Consider the following 20,520-nt stretch of genomic DNA (forward strand, 5'->3'; position numbering starts at 1 on the left):
ATTGTAATACACGTGATGCGAGTTCGAGCAGGTGGCACAGGACTCCGCGGTCTCCGTCATACTTCACTCGAACGTGTTTCCTCGCCCCGTGTTTTCTTCACCGCCCTGTTTCGAATTCTGATAAGGCCGCATGACGCGTTGTACAGGTTAACATAAGCCAACCGTTCAGACAGCAGCTCCTTTAGAGCTATGACACTGGCATGCGTTCTCCGACTAAGTGTGTTACGGGTGCAATCTCACGTGTGAACGCAAGCAGTCACCCCATCTTCAAACTTCGCTTGCAGAGTTGGCAGGAAATCTTCATGTACGTTAAACAGTATATGATGCTTCAACCGGGGGCAAGCATTTTCGTTTTTCCAGTTAATATAAGTATTTCTGGACAGAAGTACGCAGGAAGGAGCATTGAAATCATCCAAAGGGGTGGAACAAGGGACGTTTCTGGAGACAGCATTTTGACGACGGGACTTACCTTCATTGCAGCAACTGGTTGTTGGCAAGATCAGAAACGTCTCTTGTGCGACACCTGTTAAATCACATAAGCATTTTCTTTTATTACAAGCATTGACAAGGTTGGACTAAACGTAAGGACCCGCCGTGGTTGCTAAGTGGTGTTGGGCTACTAACCACGAGGTCGCGGGATCGAATCCCGGCCACGGCGGCCGCATTTCGATGGGGCAGAAAAGGGAAAACACCCGTATTCTTAGATTTAGGTGCACATTAAAGAACCCCAGGTGGTCTAAATTTCCGGAGTACCCCACTGCGGCTTGCCTCATAATCAGATCGTGGTTTTGGCACGTAAAACACTATAACCTTTGTTAAACGCGAGGATTTGAGATATCGTGACGGTGAACAGGAGTACCCGAATGATATGCATCGCACAGCTCATCAAAGCTCTGTATCTTCAATTTTTTTTAATGTGTATAGGCAGTCTGTTGGTGCCCCACATAGTGCTTCAAATATCTACTAGAGTAACAAACGAGAAGAAAGGGGGCTAACCGAGGGGCACGATATTTTATTAGCCATATCACAAAAAGCCAACAAACACTGACACCAAGGACAACATACGGGAAATTAAGTGTGCTTAATAAATGGAATAAAGGAAAGATAAATTAATGGAAATGAAAGTGGGTGAAAAAGAACAACTTGCCTCGTGCGAAGGTTGTGGGATCGTTCCCCAAGCTGCGGCAAGTTGGTTTTTCATCCACTTTTATTTTCAATAATTTATCGTTTCTTTATTTCATTCATTAAGCGCAATTAATTTCCCCTATGTTGTCCTTGGTGTCAGTGCTTGTTGGCGTCTTGTGATATATATATATATATATATATATATATATATATATATATATATATATATATATATATATATATATATATATATATATATATATATATATATATATATATATCTGAAATCTTCGTCACACTTGAGGATACGCGACCGGCTCTGTCGAGACTATTGTACAGCCCCCCTGTGGCTTGCACGGAGCAGGCGGCGTGCAGTAGCTGACCTAGACTGGAACGGGGACGGCGCCGCTATCTCGCCGAAGACGTGACGCACGTTGACGGCAACGACTCGTGTCGTTGCACATACACTCTTGGCCGATAACGCTATCGCCCGAGCACTCCGTGACGTCAATCCCTTCCTTCCGCCCTTCGGTGTAACCACCCGTGTGGATTCTTGTCGTTTCGCACTTCATTATGGCATACTTGCTATCTTTCACAGCCCCCCTCCCCCTTCTCCAACTCCCCTGCCCCCCTTTCTCCTGAAACAGCCCTTGTCTTCGTCTCGCAGTGGTTCTTCTCACGGTTGCCGATTTCTCCGTGTTTGTCTGTTGCTCGCCGTTTTCTCGAGTCAGTACATGATAAACGCCGTAAAAATGGGACCTTTATCTAGCCTACGGACGTCCTCCTATAGCCCTCTTCATTTTTTTTTTCGTTCTGTGATTAGCATGAGAGACTGGCGACGCCCAAACAAAAAAGGGTAGGTCATTAACTGTAGAAAGCTGTTCGAGACTTTCTTCAACCTGCCGCGGTAGTTTAGGAGCTGTGACGCCATGCAGCCGAACTCGAAGTTCGATTCCTGCGGCTGGTGCGACCGCATTTCGATGGGATCGGATTACTAGAACGTTTTGTCGCGTGGTTTAAATAATCCCGCGTGGTCAAAGTTCATCCAGAGCCCTCCACTTCGGTGCCCCTCATTACCGCTACTGTGCCGGCTTCAGTATATTAAACCTTACTCTCTTTGCACACCCCCGCCCCCCCTTTTTTTTTCGCAGATAAGCTCGTTCTTTGGCGTTGAGGGGTTACGTGGCTTACTAAACGCAAATACGCGTCTACAGCTTTATCGGTCGCTATCGAGACCGTCACTCGAAAGATAGGAGCGGTCCTGATTTAGCCGCTGCTTTGGTCCGGGCGCTCCCCGTCCAGGCTTTCTTAAGCACCGAACAGAGATTGGGAATATGCTAGGCACACTCACGTGACTGGTGTTTCCTTTTTTGCATTCTCCTTCGGCTTTCGAGTTCGCACGCGCGCGTATCTCTTTCCTAAGAGATATGACAAAGTCTGCTCAGAAAAAAAAGAAGAAAAAAGGAAATGGCGGCGTCGTTATAAGAGCGCTCTACAGTTTGTAGAGTGCTTATGGACTTGAAGTAGACTGCTTTGTCTTTTCATAGACTCGTTCCTCTGAAGTAAGAAGCGGCCAGGCTGTCCACAGACAAATGTTCTTGAGCACTCTAGTTTTATTTCCCTTTTGTTTGCCAAAGTCTCCAACGACCTGCCTTCCGAGAGTCTACGGACAATAGTCGGCAAAAATTTCGAGGCTAGGAGACAGCTTTTCAGTCAACTTTCCATAGAGTTCGTTGTAAAACATTTGCACACTTTCAACAAACTGTCAGGATAGGTTTCAAATTGTGGGAACTACACAGTGAATTATAACGCGCGCCACAGCATAGAAGGCTCCGCACTAATCTCGATCACATGGGAGTTCTTTAACGCGCACCCAAAACAAAGTACACGAGAGTTTTTTTTTCTTTTTTGTGCATTCTGCTCCCAACGGAATGCCGGGGCCGGCAATCGAACCCTCGACCTCTTGCTCTGCGGCGCAACGCCCGAGCCACTGAGCGTCCGTGCGCGGGGCGGGTTAGGTTTCTCTGCAAGGCCCGAATCTCTCAGCCTGACGCAGGCAAAAGCGCCGAAGCGATGTTCGAACATTTAAGCGCAAGTGACTTAGGTTGCCATTTATGGGCAGCATGTTTTGGGTGGTAGCGTGAGTGGTGTGTCTCGCGCACCCTCGAGTGAGTGGCTCGAATAAAACGCTCGCGTGTTTTGAGACACGCCGTCCTTCCTGGACGCCAGTCTTTCTGGATGGCGTCACGTCACGTGACGAGTACTGAAAGTCGTGCAAGAGCTGCATCAGCGGATAGGAGAAAATGATGTATAACAACATTTATTTTAATGTCGATACTGCTTTTTTTTAAAACGAAGGAAACAAAAGAAGAAAAAAAAATATATATAGGGGGTTAGTTTTGTGGAAAAAACAAAGGTCAGGAAAAGAGCAACTAGGAGTCGATTTTTTTTTTCTTCTACCTACTGCAACGCCGTATTGCTGTGGACGCGGGCGCCAACCTTGGCCACTTTCCAAGCCCCGACTCTCTTTTAGACACGATACGACGTACGTAGGGCATCTATCATTTCGCAATACTATCACGTTCATGCGTCAGTGGGGCTGAATAGTGCTCTCCGGACAACTCGTGAAGATAAGTCCATCAGCTGCCCTTATCGCACCTTAGTGCCCCCACAAAAGTTGAATGAGGCGACGGCTTAACTTGGCGCGCCGGTGCATTTTGTAGCGGAACTTGGGAAGTCGCACGGAATCGGGTATACGTGCCCTTCGTTGCATTTTCAAGAACAGACAGTCTCGCTATAAGCTTCCTTGGCTTTTCTGTACCGAGCATAACCGTCACATTTCATGCTAGTATTCTGCCAGGTGTATATGCACTTCTTGTGGCTGGCTGTACGTGTCGAGGTTTAAAAAAAATTAAGAACAAAGACAATACGGTGCAATATTGCTGTCCTTTTTTTTTTTTTTTTGAAGAGCAACGCGCTTCCTTTCGAGCCTGACGACAAATGAGTAATTACACAATGCACAATGATTATGACGTTTCGGTTATAACAGCCCCAATAATGTACTTGAGGGGCCACAAGAGCCTTGGTTAATATTTTTTAGCGAGCCGTAAATAGTTACGACGCACCGCAAATACATGTAGGTTTTCTGAATAACAGGAAAGGGAAACAACACATCATTAATAGGCCGGTCGTACAAACGTCGATGTATGCCGTTATGTACTAAACATGCAAGGTATGCGTGGTGCTACTAGTTCCTTCACGCGAGTGTTGTGGTGAACCTCACGTATAGTTTAAATATCTTCAGACAAAGTGAGCCTATAACGTCGTCTTCCCGTCTTTTCTTTTTTTTTTGCCGTTGTTGTTAAAATAGAGAGATAAACATAGGGGTATGTTGTTATCGGTACATCGACGTTTTGCTTCGGTGACCTTTGATAATAGCTTTTCAAAATTAGCTTCAAACTATGTATGTAAATTCGCCTACAGAAGTTTACGGGACGCAGGTTCGAAAACAAATGTGTATTTAGACGCGGCGCTTCTAATTTAATAGGCCAACTTATGCAGGTTGCAAGAACCACTACAAACTCAAACTTTGAATTTGAGGCTACGTGTCCACGTACTGTGGGAATTCGGCTTTCTTTTTTCTCCACCAAATCCGTGTCCCTCGTTGCCTACTTTTCGTGGTGCACTTAGTGATCCGCTCTAGCTTGCATCGCTTACGAGATGAATACTCACATTCGCTTACGTTCAAATAGACGTTCCGTGACATTACCTTGGCGTCGCCCGTTTGGTGCCTCTTTGGGGTGCATATCTCTAGTTCGGTGATACTGCTTACAATGCGGAATATAGTACCTTGAAGCTTTGCGGTAACGGTGAAAACAGGTCAAAAGAAACGCGCCTGCGCAATAATCTTTCGTTGCTACTATTTGTGCTTTGCGAATATTACGAGTGTTGAAAAACAAGAAAAACTTTCGGACTACCTGCGCGAACGTACCCGAAGCAACTGTAGTATATGCTGAAGCTGGGCCACACGTGGTTATTGGTTTTCGGCATTGTCCACGGTCATATGGACGGGTCGTGACTTATAAAAGGTACCACCGTAAAAGAATACATAAGTTATTGACGTTTCTGCTTTACAACGCCGCAAGTTTACCCGAAGAAGAAAGAAAAAGAAGCAAGAAAGAAAAATGAGCTACGAAGTCTGTGCCAATTATAACTCCTTTCTTCCGTCTCCTTTCCTTTGTGGCGTGTAATGCTTGCCAGACTTTATGTCTTAATTGCTCGACTTCTGTTAAGCGCTAGCCACCCCCTCCCCCGTCCCCCACTTCTGAACGAAACAGAAATAGCTCGGCGGGTGACTCTTCGAAAGAAGACCTCCGGAAATCCGCCGCAGTTTCGCTCGTCTGGAAGCGCGTTTCAATCGTGCGAATGCAGCAGAACGTCGAGTCCGATACGACACACCTGCGGCGCGCTGTTATCGGCGACTATATATATATATATATATATATATATATATATATATATATATATATATATATATATATATATATATATATATATATATATATATATATATATGCCGCCGTGCAGTGCGACCGGCGCGCGCATAAGCTTCTTTTTTTATTCAATTCCCGGCCGCAGAACTATAGATGTAGCATCAAAATAGGAACGAAAGCAAGCTTAGGGCGTACTGCGGGGAGGGAGAAGAAGTGGCAAGGAGGGTTGAACCGCGAGGAGGAGTAACGGGGTTACTCGGGCGAGGGAAGGATCCGCGGCGCCTGGGAAGGCTGGGTCTTATAAAGTCGTGCGCGAAACCTTGAGTGCGAAGGGGGAGCGGTGCTCGCCGAAGATTGCGCCCGAATTTGACTTCGCCGCGCGACTGCGAGCCTCTTCCATCCAATATATACTATGCGCTCTCGCAGCAGAAACAGCAGAGCCATCGCCGACGAGGAGCAGGAGGATGCGCTATGGCGAATTCAATAGACACACTATATACACGCGCTATATACGAGCGAGCGAATTTCGCTGAAACCGTCATCGACGAGGCGCGGTGCAGCTTCACGTTTTTTTTTTTTTTGCTTGCTCGATCTTCTTTTAATTTCTCTCCTTTCGTTTGGAGTTCCCCCGATTCCGCTCGAATCGCTCCCGTACGTATGCCGGTGGCAGAAGAAGGGAAATGGAATCGTGCATACGTTGCCGGACGTTTGCCGAAGGGCAGGTGGAAAAGAGCGAATGGAAATTATAATAGAAAAAAAAATTGCGCCGCAGAGTTGTGTGGTGGGAGCGTATATACTCGGCTTCAAAACGGTCCCCTGTCGATTACGCTCGCGCTGTTGCAGCAGAATCGTTCAGCCATCGATCGCGGCACGGCTGCATGCAGTCGCAGATACCGGTTACGCATCGGCGGGTGACTCCCAAATTTAGCGAGACGTCTTCGGGAACGAAAAAAAAAAGGGGGGGGGGCGAGAATGATATTTGCATGAGGTGAGGCCGTGCGCGGGTCTGTCGGAAGCGACAGGGTGGCAGGGAAGATGATTAGGCCGATGTTGACGTCGCCGAATCGAGGAAGAAAGGAAGGGCGACAGACGGCGACTTTGTGTAGAACGCGCGGTATATCCGCCGTGGTGGTGACGTAGGTGCCCGGAGCTTTATCGGAGGGCACAAAGGCTGGGGCGTTGTCTGGGATTCTGGAAATTCCAAAGCACCGGAATTGTTCACGGGACGGTGTATATGCAAGTGTACGCCCGCGGTGCGCTTTGTCGCCGAGCGGCCGCATACGTCCTTACTTAGCTCGTTGCTCGGTGAAGGGAAGCGCTTCGTTTCTCGAAAAGCAGGCATTTTCTTTTTGTTTGAATGATATTACTCCGTACGATAATCTGGTCAACCTTATAAAACGTGAACACCATCCACTTCACTGTTACGAGGGCGCGGATTCGTTTCGCGACCTTATTACGCATACCGTGGGGAGCGCATTGGATTATCGCGTTGTCCGCCTCTGCACTCATCTATGTACAGTTGCTACTGGTTAGACCGAAGTGGCTACGGGAAAAAAAAGTTATTAAAGATAAAGTTAGCAAATATAAATTTGTTCAAGACGCTTCAGTCGACGTCGCACGCGCTCGTGCGATAACCGACGCTTACGTGTTTAGGACCCGTTCCCATGCATAGCTGTCACTCCACTTCTTACACCACATAGTGCTCAGTTTTCGTTGAAACCTTGTAATCGAAAGCAGCATTGTCGTGCAAACGCTGTATATTATTATTATTATTATTATTATTATTATTATTATTATTATTATTATTATTATTATTATTAGTAGTAGTAGTAGTAGTAGTAGTAGTAGTAGTAGTAGTAGTGGTAGTGGTAGTGGTGTTGGTGGTGGTGGTGGTGGTGATGATGGTAGTAGCAGTATTGCGTGTGTTCGTGTGCGCACATTTCTGTCTCGGCGGTGTAGGGCAGGTAAGAACGAAATGTGGTCTCTCTCTCTCTCTCTCGCCTTGTCGCTGCTTTGCGCTGTAAGCGCGCTGAAGCTGTTCGGGACCTGCCTGAGCCGTCTTTTGAATGGGCCCCACGATGCGCCGACTTCCCCACAATACGCCGGAGCCGCCCGTCTAACGGAATTCGATAGAAGGCCCCGCGCGCGCCGCGCGTTTCCGAGGTCCACATACGCAGGGAGGCGAGCGCCCCCGGAGAGGAAGCTTCTCCGTCGGACTGCTCCTGCAGCCGCTTCGATTCCCCCCCACCCACCCCGCGTTCGCCGGACAGCCTTTATTTTTTATTTTCGCTTGTGCATTTGTGCTCGACTCTGCCGTAGGCCGCACGGGCGCTGCTGACAGCGTATGCGGACGGTTTGTGCGGGGCCTTGTGCGCTTTCTGTTCACGTGTTTGATCGCGCACAGGTTGCCTCAGATAGTGCCCCCTACTATAAGTATAGACATCCGTTTTGGTTGGCCGGTTCGAACCTCGACGTTCGCTGTATCGAGGGGCTCTGCTATACTGTAGGGGACCCCTGCGTCAACACGTTTGTCTAAATGGCGGATGGGATATTTATGACCTCGTAAACCCTTCGTGCAGGCGGTGCGAGAAAGATTTATCAGTTTACGTCAAACAAAAGATAGCAAATAGCAAACCTGCATACATCTTGCGCACCGTTCGCGTTCAGAAACGATCGGGGGAATCGTATCCGAACGAATGCGTCTGCTGCTGCAACTTACGAGGTTGAGAGTTCGATTACCAGCCGGGGTGGATGCGTGCCGATGAGCGTGGAACGCGAGCGTATGGATTGTTTACCGAGCTTTAGGTGCTCGCTAAAGAACTACAGGTGATGAAAACTCGTGCAGAGGCCTCTGTTGCGCCATCCCTCGCAGCGTCTCTGTAGCTTTGAGATGTTAACTTAAATAAATAAATAAATAAATAAATAAATAAATAAATAAATAAATAAATAAATAAATAAATGAAATGTGGCCCATCGACCGACGCTATTGTCAGTCGGTCGGTTCTGTTGAGTACGTAGAGGCTTAAACCTAAAATGTGGGAAAAGGAAGTGGAACTGAGCAGAACGGTCAGTGTGCTCGCTTTTTTTGTTACAAACAATGTACATCTTAATATCTCTGTGTCTAATTTTTTATTGCTTTTCCCTTTACCCTCCCTCACAAAAACCGTTCTATAAATTACATTGCGTTTCTATTGCATTTTCTCTTGCCCTCGGTGAACTTTCTGTTGAGATGCAAATAAATGTACTCTTATGATTTTTTGTAATTACTCCTCCTGTGTATCGAGTAGCAGGCTCAGGCTGGTCACTCTCGCTTCCTTCAAATAAATCCCCCCATATCTCTCTCTCTTTCTCTCTCTCTCTCTCTCTCTCTTGCAGTTTTCTGACAGAAATAAAAATCTTCTATCAGGTACTTAAACCGAGTTACAACGCTTCCTGTTGTGACAGTGGACGTGGCAGCTCCCTTTGTGCAAGCTCATTGTGTGCGCTAAACGTTTCGTAAAGAATAACTACGGAGTTGTACAAACGGAATGGTGGAAAACGGCTGCTGCCACGAGCAGGCGCCTGCGAAATGCATAATAAAAGTCCTTCGCGCATGTTTACAAAACCTTTGCCCCGTACAATAGTGCGCACCCGTTCTGGAATCTCCGGGGTTGCTCTCTTTCCGCAGTGCTTGCCATGTTTACCGAGAAGTGCTCGGTCACCCTTAGAGGTTCTTTTCATCGATGGCCGCTGACGCTTAGTTGCCTGACCACAGACCTTTATTGTCGGTCGGTCTGCGTCCTGCGGATATGATTGTGTTCTTTCTTTATGCCGTTGGGCGGCCGGTCAAGTGCCGAGTGAAGAAAGTGTGCGAGATGGGGCCTCAACGGCGCCTGAGCCCTTTGCAAGAGTAGGCAAGGGCATTGCGAATAAAGTTCCTGGTTTGTGTGGCTAGGCTTGTGATTCTTTCCCGGCCCAGCTGACGATATGGACTTACGTGCGACTATATGTTGTGTCAAATAGATTTATTTTTCCGTAGTCGTTGATATTTGTTCTGACAAACTATAGGTTTGTTGTTCCCTCTGTCTCTGTTAAGAGAAACCGTAAAAAAAAGTTGTCTTGTTCACTTTGTTGGGATCGGCAAGCCTCTCTTTAAGGAGAAAAAAAGCAGCACTTCGTTAGGGTGAACCCTAACGAAAGCCAGAACGATATTGCATCAATACGTCTTAACACTTCCTTGTGCGTATGTGCTTTTATTTATTTTGCATTATTCGATTGACTGGATTGGTTGACTGGCGTTCAATGGCAGAGCGTGCCGTTCTATTGTTAATATATATATATATATATATATATATATATATATATATATATATATATATATATATATATATATATATTGGCGTTTGCGAAGTGTCCTTTATTGCCAGAGAGTCCTTTTTTTTCCGAATCACCGGATGTTACCATCGTGGACAAATTATTGTTTGTGGAGCATCCGGCTACACTAATGCCTGTTGACGTAGGGGGTGTCGTAAGACCACTAGTCTCTCCTTCGTGGTGCTTGTGCGAGCTTATATAACGTCCAAAGATAGGGTGTCCAACTATAGGAAGAACAATACGGAGTCATGACTTTTAATCCCTACGCGTTGTGTACGCCATGTACGCCATGGGGCGAACACGTTCGCTCGCTATCCGTTCGCTGTGAGTCGGACTTCCTCGATTTGTCGCGCATCCATCGGCACGTTCGTGGATAGCAATTCGTCCAGTAGGAATTAGTGTATGAAAGGTGCAATAAATGCCCTTGTGATTGTTTGCACTACTGTGTTGTCGTTCCTTTGTGAGACCCCCACAGTCTTGACGTAATCTTTTCACTGCAGTGCAAACTTCGTACGAGGTATTGTCGAGGGGTAATTCACTAATACATGTGAAATCATTTTTTCTCTTTAGTATCCGTTTAATATCGCTATGTTCTTGTTTTATTTCTTGCAGATATTAAATATTAGCATATTTCCAAATCGGTGCCATTCCGGAAAATTCATTCCAAGTGGATGCGCCTTGCAAACTTACCGGCTACTATTCGTACATTGCAGTATGGTCCATAAATATTCACTAATTAAGGAGTTAATTAGTGAATTATTGCTAATTCGTTGATTGTGTTTTTCGATTTCTCGTGCGAGTAACGTCCGCCTCTCTGAATAATCCAGCGCAAGGACTAGAATTACGCTATCTGCAAAAGACAATTTCAAAAAAAAAAAAAATTGCCGGAGAACTTAGAACTGATCACCCCGTATACTGCTTCCAGTCCACCGTCACATTATTGTTAGCAGCATGTAGGTGACAACCGCTTCACGTAGTGAATTGGATACGGTCTCTGCAGTAAGATCCAGTCGCCTAAACACGCCTTGCACTGCACATCTGGCGGCTTTTACCAACGCCGGGCACGCCCTTTTGACACTAACCGTTCTAGAAAAAAAAAAATGCCGTGGCGTCGCTTTTCGTCGCGTCTCTAGTACCTCGCTTCTTGTTTATGATCGATCCGTCGTCGAGCCGTTCTTACTCGATGCATTCGTAAAGGGGTCTGCGATCGACTTCCGCGGGCGCGCGTGCAAGTGCCGCGGAGCCTGCTGTTAGCGTATTCGCTTGGCTTCGGCGCCATTCTTTGTTTCGCACACCATCAGATTAGCGAGAAAGGACGAAGGGGCATAAAGGTAAATGGACCGAGGCGCCCTGGCAACGTCGGCGCCATACTTGTCGCCGTGCTCGTTATAAACTCGGTTCGTAACCGGACCTGTGCCGCTCCGGGCCCGATTTATATAGCCTCGCCGTCACTTCCGATCTCACTGACGGCAGCTGTTCAAACATAGAGTGCGATAGAACTTCTCTTGCGCTGGTTTTCGCTCCACGTGACCTGGTGCTCCGGGTCGTTGTGTGTCGACGCATGCACGCACGCAGGTGGTCGACGGATCATTCACCCCCCACCTTCGTACTCTCGAAATTTCGAGCAGGATCGTAGTAGGCGAAATGGGCTTAAGACGTAACAGTGTTTCGCGCATTACCGGTTGCTGAACGGAGAAAACTCGCGCTGGAGCGCCTGTGCTTTACCGTTTTGCACAGAGGGGCGGGAAGAGGGTTAGGTATCCTGTAATCTGCTGCTGAAGTTTTGTTTGGCTGGGCTTGGGGTACGGGGGCGTCAGAAGGAGACAGGCGCCCCCAGCCAATCATCACTTTAGCAGCAGATGAAATGGACATGTGCACTAAGAGGAGACTTACAGAATAACCCCCCCCCCCTCCCCCTAACCTCTGGTTGCACTTCTTCGGTTCGCTTGAAAAGGGTGATTCTGACTTCGCCAACCTGCAGTCCCGTTGACGTGTTTTAACGTGGTGCGTATGTTCATTGAATAATCGTCATAGACTTGCCACAAACTAGAGATAGACAAAAAAGTTTTGAAGACCCATTCGTTTTGTTGCGTTTCGCCTGCGACACGTGGTTTTGCCGGCGCGACGGCGGCGGGGCGGCGGACATTTTGGCCCGATCGTCGTCACCGCAACACTCATCGCCAGGTGTTTCCAGGCGCGTCTGCGGCGATGCGACCGCCTAGGGATTTCGTTCCAGTCATTGTGCCCGAAACAGGCGATGCCAAAGCAGGGATCTCCTTCCAGTTATTGGGCCCGAAACAGGCGATGCCAAAGCAGGGATCTCGTTCCAGTCATTGTGCCCGAAACAGGCGATGCCAAAGCAGGGACCATCTTCTCGTTACAGTCATTGTGTCCGACCGGCAGCGCCACGACAGTGTGCTGCGCAGCGCCACGACCAGGTGCTACGAGATCGTGCGCAGCGCCACGACATGGTGCTACGGCATCGCTACGACAGTGTGCGTCACCATTAGCCCATTGTACATTCACGTGCTCGTCTTTTGAGGGGTTCCTTCTTGCCCTCAGCTGCGAGAGTATAAAAACAGCTGCCCCCGGACGCCAGAGGAGGGCTCCGATTTCTTCTGCTGAGTGAAGTGCTCTCCCGTCTCTCTACCTCGGTCAAACCTGACCACCAACTCTTTGCGATGTTAAAATAAACAAGTTGATTCGTTGTTACCTGTCGACTCATGCTTTGCCGGGACCTTCGGATGCTTCGAGTTGTACCCCAGGCCGCCAGGCCAACGCTACCCTTGGGGCTTGCGACCCAGGTACAACCACGGGCGTCAGCGCCGAGTTCCCAACAGATCGTACCAGCAGACGGATCCAAACATCTGGTTGGCAGCGGTGAGATCGCCTACGACTTCAAACAACGGTCTGCCAGCGGCGAGATCGCGACAACGGAGGCCAGCAGCAAAGGGATGCAGTTGACTGTATGCTGAGCAGCTCAACGACGATCCGGGAGCAGTGCAACGAGCCCTGTGTGTCGACTGGTTGCCTGCAGCGGAACGACTGCGCGGAATTCCTGCCTGCGAGGTTTGGTGAGTGCGGGACTTTCTTCTTCTGAGCTTTGCCAGGCTTTTGTTAGTGTTAGAAACAGAGCTGGTAATTGTGGTTGTCGTTGCTGCCGGGTTAGTTGCGGCAAGACAATAGTAAGCAGTAGAGAAAGCAGCATTCAGAGCAGCCATGGATTTGAAGTCGTTGCGCAAACCGAAATTGTTGGAGCTTGCAAGAGAGTTGGGTCTGGATGTCTCGGACAAACTCAGAAAACCAGAACTGATAAAGGCTATTCTTGAGTTAGAGGCTGAGGATGACGAGCTGTCGGAATGCCTTGAGACCATGGAGGAGAGGGAGACTGCAAAAAGACAGGAGCGCGAACTTAAAGAGCAAAAAGAAAAAGAAGAGCGCGAACTTAAAGAACAGAAAGAAAAACAAGAGCGTGACCGTCAACACGCTTTGGAAATGAAGCGTCTTGAGGTAGAGATGGAACGCGCTCGTAATGGAAGTCAGGCACACGGTGCAGGAGAACGCGTATTGTTCAAAATGACTGACCTGATGCGGCCGTTTAAGCTTGGAGAGGACATTGGTTTGTTCCTGGTTAACTTTGAGCGAACGTGCGAGAAGCAGGGGTTCTCTCGGGAAACGTGGCCACAGCGCTTGCTCACTTTGTTACCCGGCGAGGCGGCCGACGTAGTCGCTCGCTTGGATAGAGAGGAGGCAGAGGATTTCGACACAGTGAAATCGAGTCTTCTAAAAAAGTACCGGCTGTCTGCGGAGGCGTTCCGTCGGAAGTTTCGGGAAAATGAGAAAGGCAGAAGTGAGTCATATACAGAGTTTGCGTATAGGCTTATGTCGAACATGCAGGAGTGGCTCAAAGAAGAGAAAGCGTTTGGTGACCACGATAAAGTTCTGCAGTGTTTCGGGCTAGAACAGTTTTATAGTCGGTTACCTGAGAACGTGCGATACTGGGTCTTGGATAGGCCAGACGTGAGTACGGTGGCTAGAGCCGCTGAGCTAGCCGAGGAGTTTGTGACGCGTCGAGCTCGCGGAGCTAAGGACGGTCAAAAGGGTGAATTTGGCTCCAAGTCTGAGAGGCCAAGGTTCACGCCCATGAGATTTAAGGGGGACACGCGTAGTGAGGATGCGAGTGAAAGCAATCCGACCAAACGTAAAGAGACGGCAGCCGAAGCCGAACGCAGAAAGCGGTTCGAGATGAGGCGAGCGGGCGTTTGTTATACGTGCCAGAAGCCGGGTCACTTTTCGGCGCAGTGTCCGGAAACAACACCAAAAGTTGTGTTTTTTTCAATAGGCAGCACGGACGAGAACATGAAGCTTCTCGAGCCTTACATGCGAGACCTCCTCGTGAACGGGAAAGAGTGCCGAGTGCTTCGCGATTCCGCAGCTACGATGGATGTAGTTCACCCGTCTTACGTAGAACCCCATATGTTCACGGGCGAGTGCGCATGGATCAAGCAAGCCGTGGAAGCTCATAGCGTGTGTCTGCCGGTAGCAAAAGTGCTTATTGAAGGACCTTTCGGAGCGCTTGAGACGGAGGCGGCAGTGTCATCTATGCTGCCACCCCAGTACCCGTACCTATTTTCAAACAGGTCCGATCACCTCCTGCGCGAGAAGGGGCTTTTGTTTGGTGAAGCTAGTGTTCAGGCCTTAACCAGATCGAAGGTTCGGGAGCTCGCTGCAAAGGCGGTAGTTGCGGGGCCGACGTTATCAAACAACGAAAAAGGGTCAGAGGCGCAGCAAGCTGATATTCAGAGCACGCCCGAACAGAATAAAATTGAGTCTGTAGCGTTGAAGGCGCCAGATACTGGAGAGGAAAATCCCGACGCGGGAAAGTTAGAAGAGCTATCTACTGATTTGCTCATCGCGCCTACGTCAGACGGACTTGATAGGTTGCTAAAAGTCAGCCGGTCGGCTTTGATAGCCGAGCAAAAAAAGGATGGCAGCCTGGAAAACGTGCGCTGCAATGTCAAAGAAGGTATCGCCAGGAAAACTGCGCGTTTTGTGGAAAGAGGGGGAGTCCTGTACCGGAAGTATCTAGACCGCCGAGGAGTGGAGTTCGATCAGCTGGTCGTGCCTCAATGCTATCGTCAGGATCTGCTGCGCTTGTCACACTGGGGTTCGTGGTCCGGACACCTAGGAGTTAAGAAAACTAAGGACCGTCTCTTGCAAGAGTACTATTGGCCAGGGTGTTTTCGGGACGCAGACCATTTCGTGAGGACATGTGACACTTGTCAGCGGGTGGGCAAACCAGGGGACAAATCGAGGGCGCCGTTGAAATTGGTACCTATCATTACGGAGCCTTTTAGACGGCTCGTTATTGATACAGTGGGACCTCTGCCGGTAACAGCCACGGGGTACAGACACATTTTGACTGTGATCTGCCCAGCGACAAAGTTCCCTGAAGCAGTGCCGCTTAAAGAACTCAGCTCAGTTGAGATAGTTAATGCACTACTGTCCATATTTGCGCGAGTTGGTTTTCCTGCAGAAATTCAATCAGATCAGGGCACAGTGTTTACTAGCGCTTTGACGACAACTTTTCTCGAAAGGTGTGGGGTAAAGCTGTTACACAGCTCAGTGTACCACCCACAGTCGAATTCCGTTGAAAAGCTCCACTCCGTCATGAAGCGCGTGTTGAGAGCCTTGTGTTTTGAACATCAAACTGACTGGGAGCTGTGTCTGCCTGGGGCGATGTTTGCTTTAAGGACCGCGCCGCATGCGGCTACGGGGTTTTCGCCAGCTGAACTGGTGTACGGTCGCTCGCTTCGATCTCCGCTTCGCATGCTTCGAGAATCGTGGGAAGGTAGGGGCGACGACCCAGTCGTGGTGGAGTACGTGCTTAAGCTCCTCGAACGCTTAAGAAGGGCACAGGAGTTGTCAGGTGAAGCAATGGCAAAGGCCCAGCAGAGGGCCAAGGTTTATTATGATCGGACAGCCAGGGCCCGTCGTTTTGAGGTTGGCGATGAGGTCATGATATTGCGCACATCGCTAAACAACAAACTAGACGTGCAGTGGGAGGGCCCAGCGCGAATTGTTCAGAAACTGTCGGACGTTAACTACGTGGTAAGTCTGCCAGGAAAGCGGAAAGCACAGCAAGTTTACCACTGTAATCTGCTCAAACCTTATAGACAAAGGGAAGCAGTGGTGTGCATGATGGTAAACGTTCCTGAAGAGCTTCCGGTCGAGCTTCCGGGACTAGGCTCAGTGACGAACAGGGAAGACACCGGTCAAGTCATTAGTGACCTTATCAGTAAAGCACCGCTGTCGCCTGAGCAGAAAACCGAACTACACCAGCTATTACAAGAGTTTCAAGGTCTGTTCTCTGAGAGGCCTGGTAGGACTTCTGTACTTACTCATGATATAGAACTTACCTCCACAGAGCCAGTACGATCCAAGGCGTATCGGGTGTCACCCCGCCAGAGCGATATTATGGAGGCTGAGGTAAAGAAAATGCTACAGCTCGGTGTTATTGAGGCAGGTGAGAGTGATTATACCTCCCCTTTGATTTTAGTTGAGGTACCGGGCAAGGAACCTCGTCCTTGCGTCGACTACCGCAGGCTTAATTCCATCACTAAGGATCAAATTTATCCGATCCCTAACATCGAGGAGCGCCTTGAGAAAGTTAGTAGCGCTCAGTTTATTTCCACCCTAGATCTTGTCAGGGGTTATTGGCAGGTTCCACTTACAGAAGAGGCTAGTAGGTATGCGGCGTTCATTTCACCAATGGGAACATTCCGTCCTAAAGTGTTGAGTTTTGGTTTGAAGAACGCGCCATACTGTTTTTCAAGTCTCATGGATAAAGTGTTGCGGGGACAGCAAGAATTCGCTTTACCGTATCTAGACGACGTAGCGATATTCTCCGCATCCTGGTCTGAGCATATGACACACTTGCGGGCAGTGCTAACCCGCCTGCGCGAAGCAGGCTTGACAGTAAAGGCTCCTAAGTGCCAGTTAGCACAGGCCGAGGTTGTCTACCTCGGTCACGTGATTGGTCAGGGTCGTCGCCGCCCCTCTGAAATAAAGGTGGCCGCTGTACGAGACTTTCCGCAACCGCGCACCAAGACCGATATTCGGTCGTTCTTAGGTGTCGCCGGCTACTATCAGAGGTACATCCCTAGGTACTCTGATATCGCGGCTCCCCTGACGGATGCTCTAAGAAAGACAGAGCCTCAAACAGTCGTCTGGGACGAGACAAAGGAAAGAGCTTTTAGCGCCCTAAAGAGTGCCCTAACAAGCCAGCCTGTGCTACGATCGCCAGACTATACAAAGGGGTTCATTGTTCAGTGCGATGCTAGTGAGCGAGGCATGGGCGTTGTACTGTGCCAACGGGAAAATGGAGAAGTAGAACACCCCGTCCTGTATGCTAGTCGTAAGCTGACCAGTCGTGAGCAGGCGTATAGCGCCACCGAGAAAGAGTGTGCATGTCTCGTGTGGGCCGTTCAGAAATTGTCATGCTATCTAGCCGGCTCGAGGTTTATCATTGAGACAGATCACTGCCCTCTCCAATGGCTGCAGACCATCTCTCCCAAAAATGGCCGCCTCCTGCGCTGGAGCCTCGCTTTACAACAATATTCCTTTGAGGTGCGTTACAAAAAGGGGAGTCTCAACGGTAACGCCGATGGCTTAAGTCGAAGCCCCTAACGTAGGAATCAGCCTCAAAATTGTTTGTTACTGATGTTTTTCTTCCTGAGGCAGGATTTTTTTTTAACATATTGCTTTTGTTTAGTGTTTCAAAGTGATGATATGCTTTCTAGTGCAATTTTTCAATTTGTGGACGCGTTCTGAGTGATGCTAGACTACTGTAAGGAACTAGGCAGTGGTATAAAAAGGGGAAAGAGCCTGGCAGGGCTTAGTGAGGGTTGTGCCGTGCTTGCTGACTGAGCGGTTGAGTTTTCAGCGTAGTTCTAACGCTTGCCGGGAACGAGAACAAAAATGTGAACTCTCCCGAAGTCACTTTGCAGTGTCCCGTGCGAACCTGAACGAGAGAACGAGGCCTTCTCTGTGCGCTGCGCTCAAGAAACGTCAAGGGACGCCCGACTTCGGTTATGAGCATCATCGAGCGACATCCCTCCGGACAGCGGATGCAGTCCCCTGTCCATCGGGATCTCCTTTCCCCGGCGGGGCGGTCTGTTGCGTTTCGCCTGCGACACGTGGTTTTGCCGGCGCGACGGCGGCGGGGCGGCGGACATTTTGGCCCGATCGTCGTCACCGCAACACTCATCGCCAGGTGTTTCCAGGCGCGTCTGCGGCGATGCGACCGCCTAGGGATTTCGTTCCAGTCATTGTGCCCGAAACAGGCGATGCCAAAGCAGGGATCTCCTTCCAGTTATTGGGCCCGAAACAGGCGATGCCAAAGCAGGGATCTCGTTCCAGTCATTGTGCCCGAAACAGGCGATGCCAAAGCAGGGACCATCTTCTCGTTACAGTCATTGTGTCCGACCGGCAGCGCCACGACAGTGTGCTGCGCAGCGCCACGACCAGGTGCTACGAGATCGTGCGCAGCGCCACGACATGGTGCTACGGCATCGCTACGACAGTGTGCGTCACCATTAGCCCATTGTACATTCACGTGCTCGTCTTTTGAGGGGTTCCTTCTTGCCCTCAACTGCGAGAGTATAAAAACAGCTGCCCCCGGACGCCAGAGGAGGGCTCCGATTTCTTCTGCTGAGTGAAGTGCTCTCCCGTCTCTCTACCTCGGTCAAACCTGACCACCAACTCTTTGCGATGTTAAAATAAACAAGTTGATTCGTTGTTACCTGTCGACTCATGCTTTGCCGGGACCTTCGGATGCTTCGAGTTGTACCCCAGGCCGCCAGGCCAACGCTACCCTTGGGGCTTGCGACCCAGGTACAACCACGGGCGTCAGCGCCGAGTTCCCAACAGATCGTACCAGCAGACGGATCCAAATAGTTTGAAGCGTAGATTTCCAGAGCAGAAGTACCTATGTTAGCAAACGGTTGAGATGCCTTCTAAACTCTAGTTATATACTTATAATCTCATCGTTAACATGGCATTCTGATGATAGTCATTACAATAATTAGCGGAGCCATACTGCGGCTCATCCGCGACTATGCCACGACGGCGACACCGCTAATAAAACCAGAAGGTCCTAGCTTGCAGCTGCTCTCCCCGCGAACAAAGTCTGTGCGGTATAGTCGGGTGTTTAAAAGAGGCAGGAGCTACCATGCGCGATTACTACTATCAAACCTCACTGCCTGTATAGTAATTTATTTAATTTGTAGTACATTATGAAACGGAGGCGTGAACAGAACAACAGCATGCCCTTGTGATTCGCTAGCGCATCGTGAGCGCGATGGCGTTCGCCCAGCAACAAGCAGTTATGCGTTACATACATTTTCTTTGTTCACGCTAAACGCAGCTATGCATGCCTTTAGTCCTGCGATGCTGCCGCCTTAAATATAAGAACAAGGGTGAGTGGCCGGGTGTGTAATCGTGTTGTATGAACTGTGTGTAAACCCGCTAGGAATGCGGCGCATTGCCCTCTGAACGTGTGCCTATATAGTAGCTATAGCTCTGTATGTATCACGTGAACACAAGCTGCGTTGCATCTGTCATTTAAGAACTCACTGACGGTCGCTGAAGGATTGACTCGTCTAAGAATTTAAGTAAATGAACAATGTACAGCTCGGTCGCCTCAGGAGCGACACGAGGAGTGCACAGCGAATGGATTGACACTGGATTAGGGTGGCTAGAAGGCCACCCTAATCCAGTTAGGGTGGCTTCTAGCCACCCTAACTGGATCCCATGACGAGGAGCTGGTCTTGGCCATCTTGGCGCGTGTACAACGGACGAAACACGCCGACGTCAGAGCGACGCCCTCAGCGCGGGAATTTTACATAGTGCATCGAGCGAGGCGTTGGTGGAGGGAAAGTATTTAAGCGTTAGTTTCTTTGCGACGATCTAATTCGTCAACGCATCAACGCTTGATCCTTTAAGACCAGCGTCATCCGTGTATCATGTCGCATTTTCTGTTTCCCATTAAGCGCTGGAAATGCATCAGAATGTCGAAATTCCAACTAACCCAGCTGTCTGCCATAGCTTGTAAGGAGTGCGAGGTGGTGCGTGGTGAGCTCGTGGGGGTTCTGCGGCGCCAGCCCAGTTCTTGCGTCAGTGCGTGAGTCATTGAGTATCACGCTGCTTGCTCTCTTCCCGGACGTTTCAGGCGCTTGTACTAGCTCCGTGCCTTGGATGGTTTATGTACAAGATTCCGGTAAAAACCGTAGGTGATTGTCGTCGTAAGTTAAAAAATAAAGAGCATATAAAGAATAAATAAAGAATAAATAAAGTAAAGGAATAAATATAGGAATAAATAAAATAAAGAATAAATAATAAAAATAAAATAAATAAAAAAAATAAATAAAGAAAAAGAAGAACGCTGCATTGAACACTCGCCGAGATTCCGGCGTGTTTCAATGAACTGGCTGTGATTACATCTCACTTCAAGATGAGTTCAGAGCAACACCACAAAATCCGCGGCCAC

General features: G+C 49.0%; 1 protein-coding gene across 14 annotated transcripts in view; it reads left to right on the plus strand.

Annotated features, from left to right (window-relative positions):
- The window catches only part of PMCA (plasma membrane calcium-transporting ATPase 3), a 376,386-nt gene that overhangs the window by 225,851 nt on the left and 130,015 nt on the right, over positions 1 to 20,520 (plus strand). The window lies entirely within an intron of this gene.

The sequence above is a fragment of the Dermacentor variabilis genome, chromosome 6 (genome assembly GCF_050947875.1).
Source record: "Dermacentor variabilis isolate Ectoservices chromosome 6, ASM5094787v1, whole genome shotgun sequence".
NCBI classification, from domain to species: domain Eukaryota; kingdom Metazoa; phylum Arthropoda; class Arachnida; order Ixodida; family Ixodidae; genus Dermacentor; species Dermacentor variabilis.